This window comes from Giraffa tippelskirchi, chromosome 1 (assembly GCF_054371585.1).
Source record: "Giraffa tippelskirchi isolate mGirTip1 chromosome 1, T2T-mGirTip1v1.2.pri, whole genome shotgun sequence".
NCBI classification, from domain to species: Eukaryota; Metazoa; Chordata; class Mammalia; order Artiodactyla; family Giraffidae; genus Giraffa; species Giraffa tippelskirchi.
In genome coordinates this window covers 51388056-51414672 of record NC_137275.1, presented here as the reverse complement: position 1 = coordinate 51414672, position 26617 = coordinate 51388056, and the positions used below count along the sequence as shown (strand labels likewise).

The window sequence follows — 26617 nt, the reverse complement described above, 5'->3', positions numbered from 1 at the left end:
CAGTTTCCTCAGGCCAGTCATGCTGTAAAGTTTGAATCTCCATCTATGATGTTTTGATAAGTGGTCATCAGATGCTATTGGAATATCATGGCCTCTCTTTGGGCAGAGCTGGCTCAAGATTTGACTGAAATTCATCTTCCTCAAGCCTTTACTTGAGGTACAAGTCTACCCCTATAGAGACTCAGAACAACTGAGTTTTTGGCCCCCATCGCTATTCTTCTGATTTGATTTTCCGTGATGTTTCTGCTATATGAACACTTTTTTTCTAGTAGTGTTTCTGAGGCTTTTGAACTCCAAGGCAGATACAGAAAATGATATTTGCATGACACCCTGGGGTGAACCCGAAGTGAATTAAGGATGTCTGTCTGGAGATTAATGAAAAATTCATTATATTTTCTTTTTAGTAGTATATAATTATGATAAGAAAATAAATATAAAATATTAGGGAGAAGATTAAATATTGAATTTGTATAAAGCTTCCAAATAAAATCTTTTTGAAGGTTTGACAGTGAAACGTAGCTTGATTCCATGAATATACCTGTAATATCAGGTTTTACATTTGAAATGGCTACACGTAATTCCTGATCAAGACTTGTTAATGCTGATTTCTTCAAATTTTTGGTACCCGTAATGGACAAGAAACAATGATTTAAAATATAATACCATTTTTTACAACCTTCAAAATGTATGACAGTTGCAGTTATAATTAAAGACTCTCATAGTTCTTTCTTTACTTTCACTGACAAACATAATGTGTAAATTTCTAATGTCGGTGAGAAAAGACTTCTAATCCAGTTGAACTTTTTCATATTAAGTGTTTCAAAATATGCTGATTTTGCAGAATGCAGGTGCATTGTTAGAGAAGCTACCCAGTAGTGCCAGTGCCTCCTGGAGGGGTATGTATGCTCCACAGGAAGAGAAGTAGCTATTGTATGTGAAGAAAGGTTCTGAACAGCCCCAGAACCACATCCACTGGGGCACCTATCAGCTTCCTTCCCCAACTCCCTATCTCCGACTGGCAGCACCTAGGGTCAGACACATGCTCTTTGGGCATCTGGAATATGAACTACCTCAACAGCAGGTTCCTCGGTCCCACTTTCAGGATGGGCAGCGGTGTGCTCTGATTCTGGCTGCCAAGGTGGATGTCTTAGGTGGTACAGCACCTTCTTGTTTATGCTCAGTATATCCAGGCTGAGGATCAGTGCCAAGAGTCATTTTTTGCCCTTGCGCCACAACTACTAAAGCCTGCACTCCAGAGCCCGTGCTCTGCAACAAGAACATGCTCAGTCACTTCAGTTGTGTCTGACTCTTTGTGACCTTAGGGACTGTAGTCCACCAGGCTTCTCTGTCCATGGGATTCTTAAGGCAAGAATACTAGAGTGGGATGCCATGCCCTCCTCCAGGGGATCTTCTCGACCTAGGGATTGAATCTACATCTCTTATGTTTCCTGAATTGCAGGCCAGTTCTTTACGGCTAGAACCACCTGGGTAGCCCCTGCAACAAGAGAAGCTACTGTAATGAGAAGCCTGCACACTTGAGTAGAGAGTAGCCCCCACTCACCACAGCTAGAGAAAAGCCTGCACACAGCAAGGAAGACCCAGCACAGCCTAAAATAGTTACTTTTTGTACATTCCTCCAGGGGACCATGAAAGGCATCCTCAGACCCATTGTGCTTGAACAATGCAGAACCCCTACTAGGGTTGCCTTGGCCACACCTGGCTGTTATGGAGTCTTCAGCTGTTCCAAGTCATGCTCAAGGACTGAACAATTCATCTCCAGGCGCAGCTTTACACGATTCGGAGCACAGGGATGCCAAAGCACACAGGTTGGGAAGATAGGCTTTCAGTCATTGCTTCCATTATGTGGATTCAAGTTCATTCATCACCGTGGCCTCTTTCTGATGATCATGTCTGATTGATCTCTATCTTTTTCACAGCATGATGCCCAGACCTAAACTCCAGGAGTAATCTAATCAGCAAATGTATATATTGAATATATACATTCACATCATTATGAAACTATCACCACCATCCATCTCAAGAACATTTTTCATCTTCCCAAACAGAAACTCTGTACCTACTAGACAATAACTCTCTAGTCCCCTTTGCTCCTGGTTCATGACAGCCACCATTTTGATTTCTGTTTTTATGATTTGACTGTTTTGACCTACAATATTTATCCTTTGGGACTGACTTATTAGCATAATGTTTTCAAAGTCTGTTAATGTTATAGCATGTTTCAGAATTTTCTCCCTTTTTAAGGTTGAAAAATATTCCATTGTATGTTTATACCATGCTGTGTTTACCCATTCATACATGGATGGGTTGCTCCCCACCTTTTGACTGTTGTGAATAATGCTGCTAAGAACATGAGTATACAAATATCTGCTTGGGTCACTGCTTTCAGTTATTTTGCTATAGACCTTAGAAGTGGAATTTGTAAATTATGTGTTAATTCTGTGTTTGATTTTTTGGGGGAGCCGTATACTGTTTTCCTGGTGACTCAGTTGGTAAAGAAGCTGCCTGCAATGCAGGAGACCCCGGTTCAGTCCTTGGGTGAAGAAGATCCCCTGGAGAAGGAAATGGCAACCCATTCCAGTATCCTTACCTGGAGAATCCCCATGGACAGAGGAGCCTGGCAGGCTGAAGGCCATGAAGTTGCAAAGAGTCGGACATGACTTAGTGACTAAACCACCACCATACTTTTTTCCACAATGGCTGTACCCTTTGATATTTCCATCAGTAATGCACAAGGGTTATCAATTTCTCTACAACCTTACCAACACCTTTTAGATTCTATTTTTCTGCTTTTGTGATTGCTTTTAAATAGCAGTCATCCTAATGGGTGTGAAGTGGTATCTCACTGAGGTTTTGATTTTAATTTCCCTAACGGTTGGTGACATTGAGCATCATTTCATATGCTTATAGGTATTTATTCTCCAATACCCATTTTTGATTATTTGTTAGAAGCACATGCTCCCCCTCAACTTTAACATTTCATAAATTCATGCTAGACAAGTCACAACATAATATAGTGGTAATTTCCTTTATATTTTCATATGTTCATACCCTCCTAATCAGCACATTTCTGGGCCATCTTCCTTGTTACTTGTGAGTTCCTTGTGATAGATGGCCAATCTCAATTACTAGATGCTGATTTTTTTTTACCTTCAGTTTCAGAGGGTGCTTTTTCATCCACCATGTTGCCATAGTCTGATGAGCAAGAAAGCTTTTGGTAGAGATTACAGCAATGTGAAAGTAGACCTTATATGTTGAATGAACTCATGATGCTTTCCCAAAAGAAATTTAATGAGTACATCTTGAGCAGCCCCTGACAATGTTGACCACTTTATTCTTTTTGAAACTTTTTTCTCCTTTGGTTGTCCTAACACCATTCTCTCTGGCTCCCATCCTACCTCTTTAACATTCCTCCTAAGCCTCCTCCTTTCCTCATTCTTTGTCTCCTGTTCTTCTGCATCGATTGAATTGGTTGGATGACATCACCAAGTCAATGGACATGGACTTGGGCAAACTCTGGGGGATGCTGAGGGACAGGGAGGCCTGCTGTGCTGCAGTCCGTGGGATCGCAGAGTCAGACATGATTTGACGACTGAACGCCAACAGCAACAGTGGCAATTGTCTCCTGTTCTTCTACATCCAGTCTTGTTCCCATCAAATCCATGCCTTAAATTCTTTCAATCAGGACTGATTTTTCTCATAACACAAGCTTATCATCTCACTCTCCTGCCCAAAACACTCCTCACATTGCTGAGCAGATACCTTCAGTCCTCTGGACACAGCCCCCACTTACACAAGGCTGTGTCTTTGCCCACACTCCTTATTCATAAAATGTGCTCTTTCCCTTTGTCCTGTGACCACAGCTCATCCTTTGAGACTCACCAGGTGACTTCTACCCATTGCCTTCCCTGACCTCAGGTTTTCCAGGATGGCGGACCATCCCCTCATTTGTGCTACTGTAACTTGCACGTCATCACAATCAGTACAGGTCTCCAATCAATAAAACAGAAATTGCTGACAACATTTTAGATGAACGTTTTTCCAACATTGAAAATAACATAAAATTGTAAGGTCCAATTCTCACTGGCAGTCCTGTCACAGTACCATTTTTTTTTTTTCAGATTGCTTTGTAATCATCTTTTAAAATGTCTACCTTCTGACTAATGTGAAATATAGGGAAAGACCTGAGTCTTCTTTGCCTTTGCAGCACTTGGCTTGACACTTGATAGCAAGTATTGAGCACCATCTGTATGCCAAGCACTGCTTTAGGGGTGGGGGCAATCAAAAGGAACAAAATTCCTGCCCTCCCTTAAGGGAGCCTGTGTACTGCCCATCATTTTCCAGTCTCTTTCCAACCCAAAGGCTGATGTTATTCACTGAGTTTTCTGTGATTAGTAATATAAAGGGGGGAAAATCACTCAGAGAGAAAATATGAACTGTCAGATGAGAATGAAATTGTAAGTGGTAAGAGGAGAATTAAATTAAGAGCAGTAAGCATCATGGATTTATAAAAACAAGTCATGTCAGACAAACTTAATTGCTTTTCCTGATAGAATTACCAAATTAGGGGATGGCAGTGTACAATATCCTGAGAGCAGTTTCCTTCAACAACCAGGTAATGAATATTATTTTTGAAGTTAGCAGAGCCCTTTGAAATAGTATCTGTTAAAATTGTACAAAATGAATTCAAATTGACTTTGATGTGAGTCTGGTTCTCTGACTTGATGGTAGTTTAAAGAGGAGAAGAGCTAAGGCAACTACAAGCAGTGTAGTGCTCAGCTGAGAGATATTGCAGAGCAGGAGCTCAGGGGGGTTTTATTCAGATGGGTTTATTATGATCATTGTCCGGGTCAAAGTAGGATTTTATGGCATTTAAACAACAACGAAAGAAAATCACAGGACTTTGGGGAAATCATTGCATGGAGCACAGAAATGAGATGGTTCTATGCCATCATTATAATGGTATGGCCTTTGGAGTGCTAGGCTTCCCTGATAGCTCAGTTGGTAAAGAATCTGCCTGCAATGCAGGAGACCCTGGTTCAATTCCTGGGTCGGGAAAATCCCCTGGAGAAGGGAATAGCAACCCACTCCAGTATTCTTGCTTGGAAAATTCCATGGACAGAGGAACCTGGCAGGCCACAGTCCACGTGGTCGCAAAGAGGCAGACACAACTAAGTGACAAACATTTTCACTTTTTTTTTCAAGATGTTTTGGGCAGGAGAGTGAGATGATAAGCTTGTGTTATAAGAAAAATCAGTCCTGATTGAAAGAATTTAAGGAATGGATTTGATGGGAACAAGACTGGATGTAGAAGAACAGGAGACAATTGCCATTGTTGCTGTTGGCATTCAGCAACTCCAGTATACCCACTCCAGTATTCTTGGGCTTCCCTTGTGGCTCAGCTGGTAAAGAATCCACCTGCAATGTGGGAGAGCTGGGTTCCATCCCTGGGTTGGAAAGATCCTCTGGAGAAGGGAAAGGCTACCCATTCCGATATTCTAGCCTGGAGAATTCCACAGACTGTATAGTCCACGGGGTTGCAAAGAGTTGGACATGACTGAGCAACCTTCACTTTCACTTTGGAGTGATAATACCTAATATTTTGTGTGGTGCTTTAAAACCTTGCTACTCAAATTGTGGTGTGTAGACAGCAGGAGCCTGGGGAGCATCTGGGAGTTTGTGAGAAATGGAGAATCTCAGTTCCCACCCCAGTGAAGCTGAGTCTGCATTTTCACAAGATCCTCACGTGATTCATTTACGCATTAGGTTTTGAGAAGCACTGCTAGGTTTATTTCATATGTTACTATATGTCTTGATGTGTAGACCCTTCTCAGAGGTACAAGGTGTTAGGTCAGTCTATTATATTTAACCAGTATTAAGCCTTAGTCTCAATAATTCCACTGTTTCCCCCTTTTACTTTCCTTATAGTCAAGAATATGAAGCTGACGAAGTTGCTGTGGCGAAGCAACTTCTGTGGTGAAGTTATTTCAGCTCAGTGGGTCATACCATCTTCTTTTGTAAAGAGGGGCTAACAACTGGTGCCTCCTCACAGCATTTTTATGTGCAACACATGCTCATCATCTGCTTGTGTCCTTTAACATCACTGAGAAATATATTATTGTCCCCATTTCACAGATGGGGACATTAATGTTTGGAGTATTAATGTAATTGACTTAAATTCATGGTTTCAGTAAATGGCAGAGCCAGGATTTAAACCTAGGTTCTGTCCAACTCCCAGAGCCTTACACTTTAACATCTAGATGTTACAGGGGTTCTAATACAGCAATGTGTGAAAAGAATTTCAGAAGCTGGGACAAAGAAGGGGATTCAGTTAAAAAATATTTACCGAGCACCTATGATGTTGTAGGAACTACTGAGAGTATTCATTAGGGAATAGAACGAGGGACCTGCCTTTGTGAGGTTTAGAGCAGAGATGGGAAAAAGTGTGTGTGCTTTGAAGTGCTGAGAGTATGTGGATATTGCTTCCAAACTTGTACCATGTGTTGCATATAATGCAGATCTCAAAGATGCTGGAAAATGGCTCCAAATCTAAGGTCAACTGGATGATCAGTAGACATGAGAGTATGGAAACATAAGTTAAAATATGTAACATACTATTCAGCAATTAATGACAAACTTTTAGCCAAACGTTTTGCCAAACATTTAGAATTTATTCCAACCTTACAAGAACCTTATTGGGCCTTTAGAGAATTTTGCTCTTCAGTGTGTGCCAATGAGAGCTTTGGAAAGGAAAGTTGAAGGAAGCCCTTAAAATGCCAACAGTGTTATTACTGACTTTGCCCAGTGTCTAGGTCCCACTCTCTGTTGGTATTTGAGGGCTTTCTTGGTGGCTCAGACAGTAAAGAATCCTCTTACCAATGCAAGAGACCTGAGTTCGATCTCTGAATCGGGAAGACCCCCTGGAGAAGGGAATGGCAACCCACTCCAGTATTCTTGCCTGGAGAAGTCTATGGACAGAGAAGCCTGGTGGGCTATAGTCCATGGGGTCAGACAGAGTTGGACATGACCGAACGACTAACAATTTCACTTTCAAGAGAAAGATACTCGTTTTTGGTGTGAATCCGGCCTCCAAACTACTGCTGGGTGACAAGTATTATAGAAATCCAGAGCCCAAGAGTCCTCAGTGGGGAGATGGTGTGTTGAGAAATGTTCCATGATCAAGCATCCCTTGGACTCTTTTCTCCTATGAATTCTGTTTCATTCCTCAAGTTCCACTGAATGTTTCTTCCTCAGGAAGGTTTGTCTGTTCCTGTGGGCTGGGTCAGGAGGATGGCATCCGTCAAATGGTCCTGTACAGCTTTCAATTTTCCTTCAAAGTCCTCATCAGATTCTAGCTTTTTGAAATATTCATCTCTCCCCACTAGCTCTCAGCTCTACGAGCACAGACTATGCGTCTCTCACAGTAAATATTGTATCCCTAGGACCTAGCTGAGTACAAGGCATATAGAGTAGGTGTTAAACAATGGCTCAATAACTGTATTAGAATTTGGAAATGTGATATTTTTTACTTTAAAAATGTGGCTCAATGATTATCTTTTATTATTTTTTGTGGTAAAATATGCTTAACATAAAATTTATCACCTTAACCATTTTAGCATACAGTTCAGTAGTATTAAATACATTCTCAGTATTGTGCCACCACCATCCATGCACAGAACTCTCACCTTGCAGAACTGAATCTCTGTAGCTCTTAAACACTAACTCCCCCGTTTCTCCTCCCAGTTCCTGGCATCTGCCATTGTGCTTTCTGCCTCAATGAGTGGACTCTTCCAGTATTTGTTCTTTAAAGACCGTTTTACTTTATCCTTCTGTATTACCAAGGGACACAAACTACATGGTAGTGTTTGTGGGTGTCTTTTTAGTATCTAATTTAAAAAGATGTATGCTTACTCTTTGGTTTCCCAGGTGGCGCTAGTGGTAAAGAACCCACCTGCAAATGCTGGAGATATAAAGAGATGCAGGTTCGATCCCTGGGTTGAGAAGATCCCCTGGAGGAGGGCATGACAACCCACTCCAGTATTCTTGCCCAGAGAATCCCACGGACAGAGGAGTCTGGCGGGCTATGGTCTATAATGTCACAAAGAGTCAGACATGACTGAAGCGACTTAGCAGGCATGCACACATGCTTGCTTATTCTTGGCCGTTTATATTGATAGGACCAGAGAATAACAGAGAAGAGTCTTCTTCAGGCACCTGGCATTTAAGCCTCAAGTATAAGGTTTGTTGCTAGGCTGAAATTTGAGTGGTGCAGAAATTGACCAGGTATTTCTTCTCCAACTGTCGAGCTATTGAATGTGAAAATTCAGGACAATGTAATTAAAACAGTGTTATTTATTTTTACATCTTACACAGACTTCCAGCATAGTATTGAAGGGAAAGCACAGAGTCAACCTATAGAATGCAAATAAGAAATAAAGACAAAATGAATGTGGCAGAGATCCTTGGGCAATTGTGTAATACCTGAATCTGGGGCCCAGAGAAGGTGTGGGCTCTGGTCTCTCTGATGGAATGAGACTGGCCAGGCAAGTTACATGATTCCCATTTATGCTTGGGCTGAAATATGCTGATGCTGAAGCTGAAACTCCAATACTTTGGTCACCTGATGCAAACAGCTGACTCACTGGAAAAGACCCAGATGCTAGGAAAGATTGAAGGCAGAAGAAGAGAGCAGCAGGGGAAAATAGGGTGACAGAGGATGAGATGGTTGGATGGCATCACCGATTCAATGGACATGAACTTGGGCAAACTCTGGGAGATGGTGAAGGACAGGGAGGCCTGGCGTGCTGTAGTCCATCGGCTTCCAAAGAGCTGGACGTGACTAGGCGACTGAACAACAAAATACTTGCCAAAAAAAATTTTTTTTTATTTAGTGGTTTGGAGATGGCAGAGGGGGCTTGTAAAAAGTCCGATCTACAAATGTAACATCTCTTGACAGGCCAATAAATTGAGAACAGTAAAGGTGAGACTTTTGAGACCTGTGTTTAGATTAGCTATCTGTATTACTCAAATTCCCCTCTCTGTGGTATGGGGAGGAAAAGGGAGATGGAGTGGCTGGAGATTGCACAGCTCCATGAGCTAGGCTGGGAAACAGGATTCTCCTTTGTGGCTTTGAGCATCCTGAGATCCTGGGGGACACATGAGCAAAGAGCTGAAGAAGACATCAAAGTTCAGTAAGCTGGTTTAAGAGGTCTGAAGGGTTGCAAGATGCAAACAGGGTCAGAGATCATTATCAGAATCAAGAACTATAAAGCTAAGGATTTATTAAGTAACAGTTAAGACATAAGTGGGCTGCAGTCTGGGGCAACAGCCAGGATGGGATGTTTTCTGTGATCATGGCCCATGATGAGTGTAATCCAGGCAAGTTTAAAGGTCTAGGAAAATTATAGGCATATGGTGCCCAAATGGCTAAACAAGTTGCACTTATTTTACTATGTAGACTTGTCCAAGGTGCCATGTCACTATCTCCTTTCCCTAAAACCTATCTCCTCTATGTGTGGGACATTAGCCAAAGCTCTGTGACCAGCCTCATATCCCTGTTATGGATCGACCACCCAGAGGCCAGTGTACTAGTGTAATGGAGGAGGGGTGTCCTAACAAGGTAAGTTCTCAACCTTCCACAATTCTAACTAGATTAGAAATGTGCATCCCACTTTGAGAGCCCTGCAGTTGTCTGAGAAACTTTGGATCTTACACAAAACCATTTTCATGTCTTTAACACACATTTAGCTCTTACATATGCAGAAGTGATAATGGGCCTCCATTTATTCTTTTAACTTCCTTTGACTATTGAAAGAAGTAGTTATAGAGTTTGCTGAGAATCTTTGCAGCCCAAGTACAAGAAAAATACATATATCATGGATAATATAAATGTTATATATATATATATATATATATATATAAAACAGAAATCATCCTTTGCAACCTCAGGTCCTACTTCTGGACCAGATGATGTTTTTCTTCTTGGGTCATGTGATATGTGCTTCAGTCTGAATAACATTAAAAATATTTCTCTTAGCAGGATGTGGTGGGTTGTTTTCTTTTTTAATTTCAAATAACACCACTCCTTGAACTGGGAACAAACAATTCACTTGCAGCTCGGCTCTGCATTTATTTGTAATTTTCACATAAATCAACTTATATGAAAATGTATTCATAATTTGAGCTTTCTCTATAGCGATAAAATGTTTCTGCTTCTGTGGTAGAAAATAGCTTATTATGCAAACAACATTGCCACTCTTACATTATGCATGGGATTTACCTGGAGAACATCACAAAAGCTTCAAGAAAAAGAAAAAAAAGACTGGGGAGGGTGAAGGGTGCTTCATTTACTGCACCGCTTACCTGTAATAATTAGCTACAAATGAGCTAATACCTGTATTTAGTAACTTGTTTAGTATTGCTTTGGTTAATTCAGTGAAACAATGGAAGGAAAAGAAAAAAATACAAGGGAGGTCTCCTGACAAATGATGCCTTTCAGGATGTCAGCCCAGTGAAAAATGAGATCTGGTGGTTTCAAACTTAGGCCAGTGGTGGTGAGTAATTAATGGCTAACTCATTTGAACTTGTGTGCTCGATCTAATTTGGGATATTGAGAGTTCACACTGATTTGCCTTTAAAAAGAATGTCTCTGTCAAATAAAGTGATTGTATAGATTGATATGGAGATCTCTGACTTGGATGTGTAGCCTATTTTATATTTACCAAGGCAGCAGCAAACAGTATTACTCCTAACTGTGTATGCAGTGGGACCACCATTTCTGGAGGGAAAGCTGTTGTCCTTTCTAGATAGGATTCAAGCAGCGATCACTTTGGGTATAAATGGTTTATGGTAGTTATTTTTTCACTCTTATAATAAATACATTTTGAATGCCTTTTCACTGTGTTCAGGCCTGTGGATAAAACAATAGTATAATATGACCTCTTATGTTACCTCCATTTTAACTGGGGAGGGCAGTGGGTAGGCAAAGAACAAGTAGCATAAATAAATAAAATAATTGCAAGATGAGCGATAGATTCTATGAAGGAAACACACAAAGAGCATGATTTAAAAAGTATAGGGGGAAAAATGAAGAGTATGGGGTGTTCCATCACCTTTAAGATATATAGTATAATCCTTGATAAATGATTAACCTCTTTAAACTTACTCTTTGTAAATTTTAAAAGAAGATATGTACATGAATTACCATTATTTAACGTAGTTTTATAGAACCCTACACAATTGCCCTTCATGAATCCACCATCTTGAATCACTGTTTGTGGTCCATTTGCTCCATCTGGATGATCCCATTTCAAAGGATCAGATACCAAGGAGATCATTCTGTGGTTGTGGCTTCTCAGCAGTTCACAGCTCTTCTTTGCAAGGCTTGTGACTGCTCCATTGGGTATTCTCCAAAGGTGACTTCTTTCATTGGTCCTGCTGTAGAATTTCTGGTGCCTTTGTTTTGGTCAGGATTTCAGGCTTATCCCTGAAGAGAGGAGGTGGTACATGGTAGACCAAGGTCCAGGCCTAGAATCAGAACCCTGGTATTTCATTCCCAGCTTCATACCATAGTAGTTGCTTGATGTTAGTCAGCCTACATACTTTTCTGAACATCTACTCCTTGTCATGTTTAAAAGTTGCGTGACAATAATACCCTCGCTCCAAAAAAAATAAATAAAATAATACCCTTCTCATAATATCGAATAATACCTTTGTAAGTTGATGAAATAAAATTGTGAAGTAAAATGAAAATTCATATGTTATGTAAATAATTTCAGGCCTAGGAAAAAAACGGACAGTCCCTTAGTTCATTTTATAAAACTAATGTAATCTGATAAGTATATATTGATTTCACTTATAAATATGATGCAAAAATCTAACTAAAACATTGGTTTACCAAATCTAGCCCTGTATAAAATGAGTAACACACCATAACTCAGTAGGCTTTATTTCTCCAATGGAAAGGTGTTTTAATATCAGAAAATCTACATGAAAGTTCTTTAAATGAGCAAACTAAAAGAGGAAACAAGCATGGGTTTAAATTATAACATACTGTAACATAACTTTATAAAATTAAATAGCCAGTCTTGACTAAACAATAAGCAAAATAGGAATATAGGGATATTTACTTAAACATGAAAAGACTATGAAATCCTTTTAGCAAATCTAATATGAAGTCCAATGTTGAAGTTATTTTGTTTAAACTCAGGAACAAAATAGAGCTCCCTTTTACGACTGCAATTACTTACATTGATTTGGAGGTACTAGCTAATGTAATAAGATGAGAAAAGTAAATAATAGATGTAAATATTAGGAGAGATAATGTTGTATTTGTAGTGATATTGACTGGTTACTTAGCATACCCATGGAGACTAAAAAAAGTGCTAGATTTGATAAGGTGTTTCGATAATTGAGAAATACACAAAATCTGTAATTTTTCTTTTTTACTAGTGTCAGTATGCTAGAAATAGACTTTGAAAAAAATCCCAATTATAAGCGCAAAATTTAAAATACAGAGGACTAGTTTTACATGATTTGAACCCATATTAAAAAAAACCTTAAACAACTTATTGAATAAATGGAGAGATGTATAATTGTCTATAAGGAATACTTAAAGCTGTACAATTTTCTGTTCTTTCAATAAACAAATATTTGCAATTTCATTCAGAATTTTTAATGTTTTTGTTGAATAAAATAATTTAAGTTCAAATGGAAGAATAGGTATCATAAAGTGGGTGCATGCTTAGTCTCTCAGTCTTGTCCAACTCTTTGTGACCCCATGGACTGTAGCCCCACTGGGCTCCTCTGTCCATGTGATTCTCTAGGCAAGAATACTGGAGTGGGTTGCCATTTCCTCCTCCAGGGGATCTTCGCAACCCAGGGATCAAACCCGTGTCTCCTGCACCTCCTGCATTGGCAGGCAGATTCTTACCACTGAGCCATCTGGTAAGCTCATCTTAGAGTACAAAATGCAAAAGAATAATAAGACATACTTCCCTCACTAGATAGTAAGCCTAATTTTATAGCCACTGTAATCAAAATGGCTTGTTATTGGCATAAAATCAGATAAATGTAGCAGTGAAACAGAATCGAAACTCCAGAAAGAGATCCAGGTGTTTATGAGAATTGCCCATACGTCAAAAGTGGCATTGCAACCTATGAAAAGGGTGGCTTATTTAATAAATGACGCTGGCAAAATTGGCTAAACATGTGGCAGAAAAATTTGTAATCCCTACCTCTTAATACAAAAGATAAAGTCCAGATGGATTAAAGAAAGTAATAAGTCGATAGCTATTAAAATGAGTAATGTATCTAAGCTCCAACCTTGCAAAGTGAGTGGAATTCTAGCCAATTGAATTAAAGCACCAGTATATAAGGACATGTGTACTAATATTTATTACAGCATTGCTTTCATTGGCAAACAAACAAAAAACTGGAAACAACTTCACTTTCCATCAAAAGAACTATTGAATAAGAAGATCCATACATTGGAATTTTATGCAGTCATTTCAAAGAATGAATTCTACCTCTAATTGTTCGCTTGGAAGGATGTCTATAATGTAATTAAAGGAGAAAAGCAAACTGCAAAATTATGTGAAGAGTATGATCCAATTTTGGTATCTATATATTATATATACATAAAAAGGTTTGAAAGTGTATAGCTGGCTGTTATTATCTGTTTTCTCTGGGAAGAGAGTGAGAATGGGGGAAGGTTTCAAGAGCAATGCATAATTTTTTCTTTATACTTTGTTAGATTGTACTTGTTACAATGAGCACATGTTCATTTAAAAATTTTAAAAAACGATTAAAAATACTTAATGACCGAATGAGAGTAGATGTGATATGCTTTGTCTGATTGGCATTATTTCTTGCCTCTGCCTAATTTTGGGGGGGTTTTTTTGGCCCTAGAATAGAAAATCAGCTTATTGAGAGGGGGCCAATTATTCTTTAATTAAATAATATTTTTCCAAATGTACTCCATGAAGTAAGCCTTCCCAAAGAGTCCTAGAATCTCAGCTCTTCAAATCCCAATTACTTCCCTTCAGACTCTAATCGTTGTTTTTCAGTCGCCCAGTCGTGTCTGACTCTTTGAGAGCCCATGGACTGCAACACACCAGGCCTCCCTGTCCCTCACCCAAGTTTGCCCAAGTTCATGTCCATCGCATCAGTGATGCCATCCAGCCATCTCATCCCCTGATGCCCTCTTCTCCTTCTGCCCTCAATCTTTCCCAGCATCAGGGACTTTTCCACTGAGTCATCTGTTGCCATCAGATGACCAAAATACTGGAGCTTCAGCTTCAGCATCAGTCATTCCAATGAGTATTCAGGGTTGATCTCCCTTAAGATTGACTGGTTTGATCTTCTTGCTGTCCAAGGGACTTTCAGGAGTCTTCTCCAGCACCACAGTTTGAAGGCATCAGTTCTTTGGCTTTCTGCCTTCTTTATGGTCTAGCTCTCACAACCATACATGACTACTGGGAAGACCAAAACCTTGACTATATGGACCTTGTCGGCAGAGTAATGTCTCTGCTTTTCAACACACTGTCTAGGTTTGTCATTCCTTTCCTGCCAAGAAGCAATTGTCTTCTGATTTCATGGCTGCAGTCAGCATCCACAGTGATTTTAGAGCCCAAGAAGAGGAAATCTGTCACTACTTCTACCTTTTCCCCTTCTATTTGCCATGAAGTAATGGCGCTGGATTCCATGATTTTAGGTTTTTTAATATTTAGTTTTAAGCTGGCTCTTTCACCCTTCTACTTCACCCTCATCAAGAGGCTCTTTAGTTCCTCTTCACTTTCTGCCATTAGAGGGATATCATCTGCATATGGTTAGCATCCACATAGTCTCTAATTACTAATATTAAAAAAGTACATTGGACAATGTTGTTTGTTGTTGTTTAGTCCCTAAGTTGTGTCTGACTCTTTGCGATCCCACGTACTGTAGCCTGCCAGGCTCCTCTGTCCGTGGGATTTCCCAGGCAAGAAGACTGGAGTGGGTTGCCATTTCTTGCCCCAGGGGATCTTCCTGACCCAGGGATCAAACCTATATCTCCTGCATCGGCAGGTGGATTCTTTACCACTGAGCCACCAGGGAAGCCACATTGGACAATAAGAACAATTGAAAACAATTAAAAACCCTTTGGTTGGAAAATGACATGAGATCAGTCTCCAAAGGAAGAGATCCTAGGGCCTGTGGAGTTCTGAAAGGATACTGGGGTTCCAGTTGGGAATGCTACGACGGCCCTCTCATGCCTGACCGAGAATCTGTTCTTTCTAGGGACCCATACTACCTCTCAATATGGGCAAAGGGCACCAAACCTATTCCAAAATGGAAATGTTTTCTCTCCCACCGATTTAGAAGACCTCTGAGCATTTTACAGACTTCTATCCTAAACTGTGAGTATCATACAGCTCTGAGAATGGTGTGTTGTTTTGAACTCTTTGGTTTTCAAGATACTGAAGTAAACATTTTCACAGGCTGGCCCTGACCATTTTCTGCCAACCTGGCATAACACCTACAGTCAAACTGATGCCAGCTTCTGCTTGTTTATTTTACTGCTGATCCAGTGAAAGTTAGAGATGGTTTGCAGTCTGGTGAGAACCGGAGGCCTCTTGGTCCAATGCCATGATTCTCTAGGTGTCTGACGTGGGTCAGGTTAGCTCACGGAGGCAAGCTGGTGAAATGGGTGAAGCACATGCTCCAGAATTAGAGACATGCCAGCCCAGGCCTTTGTATGTATGTGTTTGCAAGCCTTAGAATTGCCTCAATAATCACAAGCACTTCCTGATGTTTGCAACCTGTGAACAGATGCCAGCAATTGACTGGCTAAGCTGGATGAGTGTCCCAGAGGATGGGCTGTTGGCAGCTGTTCTTGGTGTACCTTTAAGCATCATTACTTGTGAGAGAAGAAATAAAATTGGAGCAAGAGAACAGCTTGGCTTCATTCCTTGAGTAGTGGGAAAGGATTGTGACTCAAACTCATCTATCTGTATCCTGATGTTAAGAGTAGCTCAGATGTAAGTTTCAAATTAAATAAGAAAGTCTGAGAGAATGCATTATGAGCTTAGTGCTCAATGAACAAAATAGAAAAAGATTTCAGCCAAGGGAGTTAATTTTACTCTGGGGATAAGTTTCTATGTTTCCTCCTTAAGCATGCTTGGAATTCAGTTCTTAGGGTCAAATATTGGCATTTACGAGATGACTTCTTGTATTATACAGCATGAATAACTGTAGATACAGTCATCCTCCGTATCCACGGGGGATTGGTTCTGGGCCCCCTGCCCTCACCCTGACTACATGCTGTATTATGAACAAATCACACAAACATAATATCAGTCACAAGAAGCCAGATATGAAAGACTACACTATATGATTCCACTTATATAAAATTCAAACCCAAGCAAAACTCATCAGCGGTGTCAGAAGTCAGGAATGGGGCTGTCCCTGAGGCAGGAATGACAGGAAAGGGCAAGAAGGGGTTTTTGGTCACAATTTTTTGATCTAGGTGCTGAGTTTATGAGTTTGTTCAGTTTCTGAAAATTTCATCTACCTGTATACTTATGATAGGTATATCTTTCTTATGTATATGTCAATAATTATACAAAAAGGAAGTAACAGAGATGTAACGTACATTATTGTGACTACAGCCAAACATATTGCAGTGCATATTTGAAAGTTGCCGAGAATAAATCTTCAAAGTTCTCATCACACACACACATATATATGTACCTATCATAACTATACAGGTAGATGAAATTTTCAGAAACTGAGCAAGCTCATACACACACACAATTTTAACTTCATATGGTAATTGATGGTAATTAGCGTTACTGTGGTTGTCATTTCACAGTATACAAATAATGAATAGTTATGTTGTACATCTGAAACTAATATAATGTTACGTGTCAACTATACCTCAATAAGAAAAGAACCCCCCCCAAAACAGTAAAAAGAAAAATCAATTTCTTGTGCCTTTCTTACCTGCTTTAGTGTCTGTGGTAGATGGCAACTGTTCTTTCTCCATGACACTTCCATCCTCCAGGTAAATCTTTAATCAGGGCTGCAACTGACTTAAGTGTTACAGTCAGCCCTCTCTATCCTCTGCATCCGTGGAGTCAGACTATCTTGGATTAAATATATTCAGAAATAGAATTCCAGAAAATTCTAAAAACCAAAACTTTAATTTGCCACACAATGGCAACTATTTACATAGCATTTCCATGGTATGTACAACTATTTACATTGTATGTACAGCTATTTACATAGCACTTACATTGCATTAGGTATTATAAGTAATCTAGAGATGACTAAAGTATTCCAGATAGGCACAGATTCTATGCAAATACTACACCATTTTATATAAGGGACTTGAGCAGGCTTGGGTTTTGGTTATTCATAGGGGTCTTAGGACCAACCCCTTGTGGATACCGAGGAATGACTTATAAACTGTTTTGAGTCCTTGACTACTTAGAATGACTTCATTTGTTACAATCTTTTCCACCTTACATTTTACAGAGGGGGAAGCCTAATAAAGAGAATAGGTGCAGACAGCTTGAAATAAATGTTAAGCATGAGGAAAATAAGGCCCATTAACCTCACACAGTGAAGGGTGCTATAACTGTAGATAGAAAGGCAGCTTTCATCCTCTTCACAAATTTGCCTAGGGTCTGATCAGCTAACTGAGCTTTTAATCTTTGTTCTGGATAGTTTCTTTATTTATTCTCTCTAGTGGCAGGACATTGATTGGAAACCCTCTGGAGATCTTTACTGCTTTTTATTTCAGATAATTAAGCCTATTGGGGCAATAATCATGAATGGTAAAGCTGTAGAATCTTTCAAGTATGGTTAGGAGATGAGATATTATTATCTTTCTAATCAAAGGAAGACCTCCAGAATCCTCTGGCTGTGAGTAGACCACGTCTGCTGTGGGTAGTCCCAAGCAGAGACCACATAGGAGTGAATGAAGGCAATGATGAAATCTGGTTGGCCATTAGGTCAGGACATCTTGCCTTCAGCTCAGTAGCATCTTTTCAGCCCCTATCCCAGCCCTTTTCCTCCTGAGCCCATCCAAGCTGCCCATGGCTGACTTACCTTTGGTTTGTTTGCAAATCTTGCTGCTGCTGCTGCTGCTGCGTCGCTTCAGTCGTGTCCGACTCTGTGCGACCCCATAGACGGCAGCCCACCAGGGCTCCGCCATCCCTGGGATTCTCCAGGCAAGAACACTGGAGTGGGTTGCCATTTCCTTCTCCAATGCATGAAAATGAAAAGTGAAAGTGAAAAGTGAAAGTGAAGTCGCTCAGTCGTGTCCAACTCTGCGCGACCCCAAGGACTGCAAATCTTACTTAACCTTTATTTCTGTTGAGGTCTTCTGGTACCCGTTCTCTGCACAGATCCATCTCTCACCCCTGAATTATGAACCCAGGCATCATTTTGAGTGGTTTCTCTCAGTGAGAGATGGCCATCCACCTGTTGTCACTTGCCTAGCATTATACTTATCTTTTCTCTCCAAGAGGACTCCACCCCAGCTTATCTTGGAATGTTTCTTCACCAGGGCTTGTACCATCCCTTCCTCATATATCAGTGGATCTTAGCTGGCACTAAATAGACAAAAAGGAGAAGTGGGAGGAGAAGAAGAAGGAGAAACTGATTAAATGTGCTAGTCTGTCTTCAGGGTGCTTTAGTTCAAATGTTAGTTTCTTATAGAAACCTTCTCTAACCTCCCTTTCTAAAATGACTATCATTTTCTATTGTAGTACTCTCTTTGTACTACAATTACTGAAATTATCTTGTTAATTTTTTTACTTGTTTGCTGTGTAATTCTCTACTTCCCCATGACTGTAGTCTCTATAAAGAGATTCTTACCTTTCTTGTTCACTGTGATATCCTAACGTGAACAGGACTTGGGACTTACCTGATAATTTTGAAAGAATAGATGAATCACTAAAAATACACTAAAACATGGGGAAAGTTTGAGCTACTCTTACTCTGAGTATAATGTATGAAAATTAAAATAGCCTTGATCACTATCAGTTCAATTCAGTTGCTCAGTCGTGCCCAACTCTTTGCAACCCCATGGACTGCAGCACAACAGGCCTCCCTGTCCATCATCAACTCCCGGAGTCTACACAAACTCATGTCCATTGAATCGGTGATGCCATCCAACCATCTCATCCTCTACTGTCCTCTTCTCCTCCTGCCCTCAATCTTTCCCAGCATCAGGGTCTTTTCAAATGAGTCAGTTCTTTGCATGAGGTGGCCAAAGTATTGGAGTTTCAGCTTCAACATCAGTCCTTCCAGTGAACACCCAGGACTGATCTCCTTTAGGATGGACTGGTTGGATCTCCTTGCAGTCCAAGGGACTCTCAAGAGTCTTCTCCAACACCACAGTTCAAAAGCATCAATTCCGGGGCAATGGGATGACCCAGAGGGATGGGATGGGGAGGGAGGTGGGTGGGGGGTCCAGGAAGGGGAACACATGTAAACCCATGGCTGATTCATGTCAATGTATGGCAAAAACTATTACAATATTGTAAAGTAATTAGCCCCCAACTAAAATAAATAAATTTATTAAAAAAAAAAAAACAAAAAAAACAAAAGCATCAATTCTTCTGCACTCAGCTTTCTTTATAGTCCACTCACATCCATACATAACTACTGGAAAAACCATAGCCTTGACTAGACGGACCTTTGTTGGCAAAGTAATGTCTCTGCTTTTTAATATGCTGTCTAGGTTGGTCATATCTTTCCCTCCAAGGAGTAAGCGTCTTTTAATTTCATGGCTGCAATCATGCAATGATGGCTGCAATGATTTTGGAGCCCCCCAAAATAAAGTCTGACACTGTTTCCACTGTTTCCCCATCTATTTGCCATGAAGTGATGGGACTAGATGCCATGATCTTAGTTTTCTGAATGTTGAGCTTTAAGCCAACTTTTTCACTCTCTTCTTTCACTTTCATCAAGAGGCTCTTTAGTTCTTCTTCACTTTCTGCCATAAGGGTAGTGTCATCTGCATATCTGAGCTTATTGATATTTCTCCCAGCAATCTTGATTCCAGCTTGTGCTTCCTCCAGCCCAGCATTTCTCATGATGTACTCTGCCTATAAGTTAAATAAGCAGGGTGACCATATACAGCCTTGATGTACTCCTTTTCCTATTTGGAACCAGTCTGTTGTTCCATGTCCAGCAACAGTTCTGACTGTTGCTTCCTGACCTACATACAGATTTCTCAAGAGGCAGGTCAGGTGGTCTGGTATTCCCATCTCTTTCAGAATTTTCCACAGTTTATTGTGATCCACACAGTCAAAGGCTTTGACATAGTCAATGAAACAGAAATACATGTTTTTCTGGAACTCTCTTGCTTTTTCAATGACCCAGCAGATGTTGGCACTTTGATCTCTGGTTCCTCTGCCTTTTCTAAATCCAGCTTGAACATCTGGAAGTTCACGGTTGACATACTGTTGAAGCCTGGCTTGGAGAATTGTGAGCATTACTTTGCTAGTGTGTGAGATGAGTGCAGTTGATCACTATAGTCATAGTGATTTTGTCTTACACTATCCAGCTGGCCAAAGACTGTAGAATACCTACTTGGGTGTTACACCATGATGCTGACTTAGACTTTCTTAGGATAAGTGCAGATCATTGGCCTATGTGGAGAGGTTGCTTCTGACTCTGGAGAGGAGTGTGGCTTTTAGTTACCGAGTTGGGAAAGCATGCAAGGTGAATTCTGAGTTAAGCTTCAGGATTTTCTCCCTAGGGAGATCTAGAAATTGCTAAGACTTTACATTAATATGTAACCAAAATTTAAACTCATATTTCTGCAACAAGGAATAGTAAATAATGCATTGCTTCATGAAGATTTGTTTAGTTTATTTACTTACATTATTTATAGGTTATGTTGGGAATAGACTTGGCCTGCTCTGCTTTGTTCACAGTAACATTCCATAAATATAACAGCAAGCGATAAAATAGCATTGATTCAGAAGTGAGCTCATGGCTTCGTAGAACATCAAACATAAAAGCTGTGTTACAATGATAAATACTAAATCTTTAAAATATCTTTAAAATATCATTGGCTTTTTACTGCCATTACTTATGCAGTGTGTATTTCAGATTTTCATATTCAGTATTGAATATGAAATGTATAATACTGTGAGTTATATCCTCAGCTTTGGTGCAGTCTGTACAACATTGGCATTTTGAAGTTGTGGATGGTGGCAGAAGAACTTGATTCAGGTTCAAAAGATCAACCTAAACGGTCCAGGAAAATCTCAGGAAAAGAACAATCGGCAATAAAATATATTAACTTTTTTTTTCTGTGTGTGACGTTTAAGTGATTTGGGCAAAAATAGTGAGAGCTAATAAAAGTCATGAGAAACAGACATGGATAACAAACACAGGGACACCAAGGGGGGAGGGGGATGGGATGAATTTGGAGGCTGGGATTTAAATATATACACTATCGTATAAAGCCGATAGCTAATGAGAACCTACTGTATAGCACAGGGAAGTCGCCTCAGTGCTCTGTGGTGACCTAAATGGGAAGGAAATCCAAAAAAGAGAGGATATATGAATACATATAGCTGATTCACTTTGCTATAGAGCAGAAACTACCAAACATTGTAAAGCAACTGTACGCCAATAAGAATGAAAAAAGGTAAAAAAAAAAAAAAAAAAAAGAATGAAAAAAGGTCTCTTATTCTTTCTGCGGTAGGAGATGCCTTTGTTTTCCTATTTGGTGTCTCCTTGAGTTTTCTCAATTCCAAAGAGTCTCCACATGGCCTCATGTTGGTGTGATGTAAGCCAAGATGGTGCTCTGAAGACCATGGAAGATGGGTGTGCTAAGATGTAGTGGTGCTAAATCTGGACCTTGCAGTCAGGTAGGCCTGGGCTCAGGTTCTGGCTCTACTATTAACAAGTTGTGTGTCCTTAGGCAAATGACCATCTGAGCCCCAATTTTCTCATCTGTAAAATAGAGGTAATACCATGTTCCTAATAACGAGGACTATCCAACAAGGTAATGTTTGTAGAGTGTAGTGCCTGATACATGGTGAAGGTCTGTAAATACCCCGTTGCCTTGCAGATATGCTGAGGGAGAGGAGATGAAGGTTATCGTGGCTATGTAACCAAACTCAGTTCAGATCAGTCACTCAGTCGTGTCTGACTCTTTGAGACCCCATGAATTGTACCATGCCAAGCCTCCCTGTCTATCACCAACTCCCAGAGTTTACCCAAACTCATGTCCATCGAGTCGGTGATGCCATCCAGCCCTCTCATCCTCTGTCCTCCCCTTCTCCTCCTGCCCCCAAGCCTTCCCAGCATCAGGGTCTTTTCCAATGAGTCAACTCTTCCCATGAGGTGGCCAAAGTAATGGAGTTTCATCTTCAACATCAGTCCTTCCAATGAATGACCAGGACTGATCTCCTTTAGGATGGACTGGTTAGATCTCATTGCAGTCCAAGGGACTCTCAAGAGTCTTCTCCAACACCACAGTTCAAAAGCATCAATTCTTCAGCGCTCAGCCTTCTTCACAGTCCAACTCTCACATCCGTACATGACTACTAGAAAAACCATAGCCTTGACTAGATGGACTTTGTTGGCAAAGTAATGTCTCTGCTTTTTAATATGCTAGGATTTGCAAATTACCTGGTATTTATGACAGAAATGAATTACATGAAATGGTCATAATTATAGATTGAAACCTCACCTTAACACTACTTGGCATAAGCATGTCTGTCATGGACTCTTTTTCAAGGAAATTTTTAAAAGCTGGTATAACAAAAAAGCCTGTCATACAGGTGGATTTATGCATGTCTATTTCTGTGGCAAAGGCCTGAGGGCAGTGTGAATATATTTTAAAAACAGGATCTGTGATATAGCCAAGTCTGAATGTTGCATAATTTTGTGATTTTTTTTCAAAGCCCTTATGAAGGTGCAGTTAGTTTTTAATATAATGAAAGACTGAAAGGAAAATGGAGAAGATGGAGGGGAGCAAGCCCCAGGAGGGATGGCCCCCATATGGAATCAGTCAGAGCAAGCCTCAATATTCATGGGGCACCCCTCTCTATCTGCAGTCAGGTAGTCTGTGTTTGACTCTCAGATTGGAAAGCAGTGGCTCCGATGGTTAGAGCCCCTCATGAGGTGACCTGAATTACAGCCTCCGTATACTGAGACACAGGGGATTTGTTACAAAATTATCTTTCTCTCTTATGGCATCCTCAAGACTTACTTAATCCTCTCTCAAAGTTTGAAGAATACATAAGAATTATGATATTTTGTTGGGAGTATCTTTTTAAAAACTGTTCACCTTTTAATTTGTAAAGTTTCATCTACTGCTAGGTTCAAGAGTAATGTAGTGAATGGCCACATATCTTCACCTGGGTCAACCTGTTATTATTTTTGCACATTTGCTCTATCTATGCATATCTCTTATCATAGATGATATGTAATATATTTTATTTTTTTGTTTCGTGCTGAACCCTTAGAAAGTAAATTGCAGAAGAGGTGATGGCGGTAGCCAGTATTTCCTGAGAACACTGACATTGTGAACCCATCAAATCTGGGGTATTTCACATTGATCCAAGGCTATTATCTATTACACCATCCATATTCCAATTTTTCTATTTGTCCTAAAAGTATCCTTCCTAGCAATTGTTTTTTTCCACTCTAGAGTCACACTTTGCTTTTAGGCATTGTGTTTTTTAGCCTCTTTTAATCTGCAGCTCTCCCTAGACTTTCTTTTTTATTTCCTGACATAGCCATTTTTGAAGAGTACTGGCCCCTCATTTGGTAAAATGTCCCCCAGTGTGGGTATGTCTGATGGTTTCTTTATGATCTGTTCCATTTTTGTCAGGAATACCCCTGATGGGAGGCTGTGTCCTTGTCAGTGCCTCATCACAGGGGATATGCAATGTCAGTCTGAACATTTTCATTGGCATTAAAAAATATTTTTAATAGTTTTACTTCTTATTCGTTAACATGAAGACTCTGGAGTATTTCTTAGTTGGAAAAGTCTCCTTGAAAACCTTGCTACATGAAAAGTTACAACCATAAGACTTGCCACTGTTTCTTGGAAAAATGGTTGTAGATTCATCATTCTGGTCTTTATCACTAGCAATAGTGCTGATGTGTTTGAATGTTTAAATATCTTAGGGACTCCTGCTAAGATGCCTTGTTATCAGGAGAATTCAATTGTGCTGGAAGTCTGAGGGTGCTAATTAATCACCCTCCCCTTTCTACAGGTTCTTAACACAAAGAGTAAAATGCTGATCAGCTTTTTTACGAATAAGGCTGGAGGATGTGGCAAAGCCTCCAATCTCCCTCTTCAAAGCAGAACCTTTAATGCTGTCTCAGTCCTGACCTATTCATGGTTAGCCCATATTGGAAAGGTTGAGACCTGACCAGACTCAATTTGTCCACTGACTAGTTGGGAGAGGAAGGAGCCAGCCATCTCTTTGAACCCATGCAGATCTGAGAGGCAGAGGGCAAGTGAGAAGGGTCGGCCCAAGCTGGCCCCACTCCCGAGGATGGCCCATGATTGTCCTAAGGGATCAATAATGGAGGAGAGAACGTGCAGGTGCTCCAGTGCTCCCCTAGAGACCAGAGATGGAGTCTTGTCTATGGTTTAGGCTAAGAACATGGGGATGGAAGGAAAAGTATTCTTATAATATTGCCCACATTGATTTCTCAGGTTGCATCAGATGGGATGGAAAAGGAGACACTTTGAAGACTACTTGGAAAGTGAAGTTACTTCTTTCCAGCTGATGCTGCAGATTACCAGGACGTCAACTTTCCTTTTCAACTTGGGAAAAGCCATTCAAGAGAGAGACATTTGTCAGCTTTGCCAGCTTAGTTAGACCATTACTAAAACAGTGTCTCCTGAACTGTTGTTCATTTTCATAAACAAATAATATTGATACATTCACATGATGAAATATTTTAAAGTCATGAAGTGAAAGTGAAAGTGAAGTCGCTCAATCGTGTCTGACTCTTTGCGACCCCATGGACTGTAGCCTACCAGGATCCTCAGTCCATGGGATTTTCCAGGCAAGAATACTGGAGTGGGTTGCCATTTCCTTCTCCAGGGGATCTTCCTGACCCAGGGATCGAACCTGGGTCTCCTGCATTGTAGGCAGACACTTTACCGTCTGAGCTACCATAACATTTACAAAAATCTCCTTTTCACCTTTTCCCTTTACTGTCCACTCTCTTCCCTGAGGCACCAGGCTGCCCTGTACTGTTTTATTTTATGTTTTTAGTTTTTAAATTAGTTCTTATTGGATATAGTTTCTTTACAATGTTGTGTTAGTTTCTACTGGATAGTAAAGTGAATCAGCTGTGCATATACATATATCCCCTCTTTTTTGGATTTCTCTTCCATTTAGGTTACCACAGAGTGCTGAATAGAGTTCCCTGTGCTAAATGGTGGGTTCTCATTGGTTATCTACTTTATATATAGTATCAATGGTGTATATATGTCAGTCCCAATCTCCCAATCTATCCCACCCTCTCCTTCCCCCATTTGGTGTCCATACGTTTGTTCTCTACATCTGTCGTCTGTGTCTCTATTCTATTTTTGCAAATAAAGTCATCTATACCATTTTCTAGACTCTACATATCTGCATCAATATACAAGATTTATTTTTCTCTTTCTAACTTACTCCAGTCTGTCTGATAGTCTCTAGGCCCACCCCCGTACTGTTTTAAGAATTTATTCATCTTTCAGACAAGTCATAATCACTTGAAGCTTCCTCACCCTTCCCTCCAGGTCCCAATCTTTCGATATTAGAACCATTTAAAATCAGAATCCACCTCCACACTCTGAGTGCCTCCTCTCCTGCTCTGGTTTTTCCATAGCACTTGCCAGTTTCTAAGACATGGGATCATCTAATTTTTAAAATTATGTTTGTTGTTTATTTTCTGTCTGTCCCACTGGAAGCAAGTTCTGTAAGGGCAGAGATCTTTGTCTGTTTCCTTCCCTAGTGTAGCTTTGGCACCTGGATACCAGCCCACAGTAAGTAATCGATAAATGTTGTTGAAATCTGAAGGAATAAAGCCATCTCTCCCTTTCCTCCAGACAGAAACTGAGGAGGTAGAGGATCCAATAAAAATATATCACATTACCCCTTGAACTGAAGACTTCTTGCATTTCTAAGGGAGCAGCTATTAAAAGTATACGGCTCAGAGCTGGCTGTCTTTCTTATTTTCTGTGGGTCTGAGGAGACATGATTTGGAAGTGAAAAATGAAGAAAAGAACGGAACAGTGTTCTGCATATTGATGTGATTCACCGACTCTTTTGAGAGGGCAGCGTCTTGAAATTGCTGAGCAGTTAGAAAATGATTTCTCTTCATCTGTCCAGGTTAAGATGGTGCAGATGAAATGCATCCCTTCCCCACATCAAGCCTGCCCAGCCCTTAAATCTGCATTAAATCCCTTTTATCTGCCGATGATACCCATGTTTATGTCTCCAAGCCTGACATCCTCACATGTATGTTTTGTCTGATTTGTCCCCCCTCTGGTCCCTAGTCGTCACCATCTCCGTAAATGGCACCACGACATACATGCACAGTGGCTCAAGTCCCAAACCTCCCAGTCATCCTTGAT

At 40.3% G+C, this 26617-nt stretch overlaps 1 long non-coding RNA gene across 2 annotated transcripts; it reads left to right on the top strand.

The window, feature by feature from the left end:
• Positions 1-1745: 1745 nt before the first annotated feature.
• On the top strand, positions 1746-25612 carry LOC145518923 (uncharacterized). Of its 2 annotated transcripts, none has more exons than XR_014063483.1 (3): positions 1746-1826; positions 15295-15413; positions 24704-25612. It is a non-coding gene; the product is annotated as an uncharacterized LOC145518923 (long non-coding RNA). The 2 variants fall into 2 exon arrangements; XR_014063485.1 differs by lacking the exon at positions 24704-25612 and adding an exon at positions 21183-21231.
• Positions 25613-26617: the final 1005 nt, after the last annotated feature.